This window comes from Gracilinanus agilis, chromosome 4 (genome assembly GCF_016433145.1).
Source record: "Gracilinanus agilis isolate LMUSP501 chromosome 4, AgileGrace, whole genome shotgun sequence".
In the NCBI taxonomy this organism is placed as follows: domain Eukaryota; kingdom Metazoa; phylum Chordata; class Mammalia; order Didelphimorphia; family Didelphidae; genus Gracilinanus; species Gracilinanus agilis.
The window spans coordinates 226,166,601-226,169,787 of record NC_058133.1 but is presented as its reverse complement, the minus strand read 5'-3'; positions in this window follow the sequence as shown (position 1 = coordinate 226,169,787).

Genomic DNA, 3,187 nt, shown 5'->3' with positions numbered 1-3,187 from the left:
ACACGCAGAAGATAGGTAGCTCTGGGGAGACATTAAACAATGACTGTAAATTGAAGTTGTTTAATTAAATTATCCTTTATAACCATGACAAAAAAAGATTACCTACTGCTTTAGAAGGAATCAGTGGAGTTTGAATGCAGATTGAAGCATGCCATTCTTTACTTTATTTCCTCCATGAAATTTTCTCTAGTATAAGTAATATGTATCTTCTTTTACAACATGATGCATATGGAAATATGCGTTGTATAATAATACATGTACAACCTATATCATATTACCTGCCAGTTTAGGGAAGGTGAAGGAGTAGGAGGTAGGGAGAGAACATGGTACAAAAAAATGTAAGAAAACAATTTCTGAAAATTATACCAACATGTAATACAGAAAAAAAACCTTAAAAACAATGCGAGGATCTAGACAACCCCAAGAAATTCAAGATGAAAAATGTTATCCACTACCATAGAAGGACTGAGTCTTAATGCAGACCAAAGCATTCCACTTTTTGACTTATTTCCTTCATGAATTTTTTTCTTGAATGTGCAATGTGTGTCTTCTTTCCCAACATGGAGAATATGAAAATATGTATTGCATGAAAGCAATTGTATAACATATTATATTGTTTGTTCTCTCAGAGAGAATGGAGGGAAGGAGAGAATTTGGATTGCAAAATGTCAGAATAAATCAATGTTAAAAATTGTTTCTGTATGCAACTGTGAAAATAAATATACAAAAGGATAAAATAAAATAAAGTCATAGAATTTGGTGATTGGGAGATCATTGGTTACCTTTGAGGGTCAATGGAATAATGGAGATGAAAGCAAGTTTACAAGAGGTTTTGGAGGGAAGGAATGAGGAAGATGTAGTAGAATATTTGTTAGTTAATTAAGAGTTAAGTAGGAAATAGGGTTAATTAACAAAATTTATTGATAGATGGCTAAGAGAGAGTTGAGTGAGTTGTATTTCTTTAAGTCAGAATGGAATCTCAAAGAGGATTGATGGGAAGAAAATTTTTCTCAAGGAGCTTTGGGAAAGACAGTTGAACCAACGACTCACTCTTTGGGCTGTCCTGATTCAAAGAAGGTTGTGCAAAGAGCCTGTTCTGTGAGTTGGGAGAATTTCTGGTGAATTTATCTCTTGAAAACATCCTAGCCTACCAGAGAAGAGTATTGGGTGCAGAGATGGCAGAAAAGAGTGAGCTATTTGAGTGGAGAAATCTGATAGAATTCTAACAAGTTGCTTTTTCATCTGAGCAGCAGGAAAAAAATCTGACTTATTCTTCTCTGTTTATAAGTTTGTATTTTTAGATTTAGGATAGAAAGATAGTTATTTGGGGTAATTTAGTTAGAGAGAGTAGATTAATATAGGATCGCCCTTGGTGATCATGAAGCATTCCCTCACAAGAAAGTTTGGGTTCGAGATTTATTTAGAATTTATTAGGGAATATTTTCTTATCAATATCTATCCTTCCTAACTGTGGGAGTAGAAATGCAGAAGAAAAAAACCTGCTTGATCACTTGGTTGATGAGGATATGATTGATGATGTAGACTCTAAACAATCATCCTAGTGCAAATACTAATATGGAAATATTGTTTCTTGATCAAAATCTTGATCAATGACACATGTAAAACCCAGTGGGATTGTTCATTGACTATGGGGCAGGGAGGGGAGGGAAAGAACATGATTCATGTAACTATGGAAAAATATTCTAAAATAAATAAATAAACTTTAAAAATAAAATAAAATTATAAGATCCCTTCTATCTTAATATATATATCCTTCCTTTTACTTTCTCTTTTATACCAATTTTAATAGTTATAATAAATAGGGTTTTATATAACTGACCTGAGCAGGAGTTTTTCTTTAATTGCTTAAGTAGCCATTTTTTCTCAATGGTCAAACTCAAGAACCTGTCCACATCAGTGACACCTATTAGTAACACCAATACAAATAATTAATAAGGGGCAATACCCAAAAATAACAAAAAGCAGGTTTCAGTTTTTAAGCCATTTTCAAAAAGTTTGACCTTGAAGGAGAGGACTGACAAAATATTTTTTTTCATTTTTATTTTTATTTTGAATATTTTCCCATAGATACATGTTTCATGTTCTTTCCCTCTCCCCAAACCCCCCCAACCCCTCTTAGCCGATGCACAATTCCACTGGGTTTTACATGTATCAGACAAAATATTTTTTAGATGAAGTAGAAGGACAAGGACTGTAAAATATCCAGTGAAGAGGGAAAGATTACAGAATGCATTGGGGTGGGGATTGGGGAGAGGAATGGCCCAGATCCTGGAGATAAGAGGTAAAAATTAGATAATGGCCATAGGAAAAATTAGATTTACCCTTTCCTCTGAAACAGGAGCAAAGAATGGGTATTTTTAAGAGAGGGAATTGAAGGAGTAAAGAAAAAAAGCATGAAACATTTTATAGTACTGCTAAGCTGGCCTTTCAGATTCATTTCAGCTATCTACTTTTCCGCATCCTCATCCTGGTTTAGCCAGTCTTCAGAGATGATTTGACTGAGGTGTAGATGCTACACCCCACACACAGCTTCTTGGAGTTGGGTTAGAGGTACACCAAAGGGGGATACCAGAGGTGCTAGCCCTTCCTGAATGCCTCCTACACCCCAGGCCTCAAATCCATCAATGAGGAAGAGTAGAAGGATATGAAGACTCCTTCCTTCTCCCAGAGGGTTGAGCAGATGAGAACAATTTACTGCAACAACCATGAAGGCGGCTGAAGCAGGAATTGTAGAGTATTCAGAGCGTTGTCAGCCATCAGTGATACCAACACCTTCTACTACATCCAGGGCCATCTTTAGTCATCTTGACCTTAGATTTGCCACCAGACTTAGATGATTCTGAAAAAGAGTGGCTGACAACTTTGTGCCTTACTTAAATCCAAACTCACAAGCAAGCCAATACATCAGTAACTCTTGTGATGTTTTAAAAACAAAGGAAGAGACTTCCAGTTAAGATGGTGGCAGAGTAAGGAGCAGCTGCTCGATCTCTCCTAACTGAAGCATACAGGACTCCTCAAGGGGACACAAAAACGAATCCAGACAAACAAAGGAACCCCACAACAGGGCGCAGCATTAAAGGTACGCGGAATTGGGGCATTTCCACATTATAAAGGGGTGAAACAGCTCTCACTAAAACGTGAGAGGAAGAAGCCTCTCCACCACCCC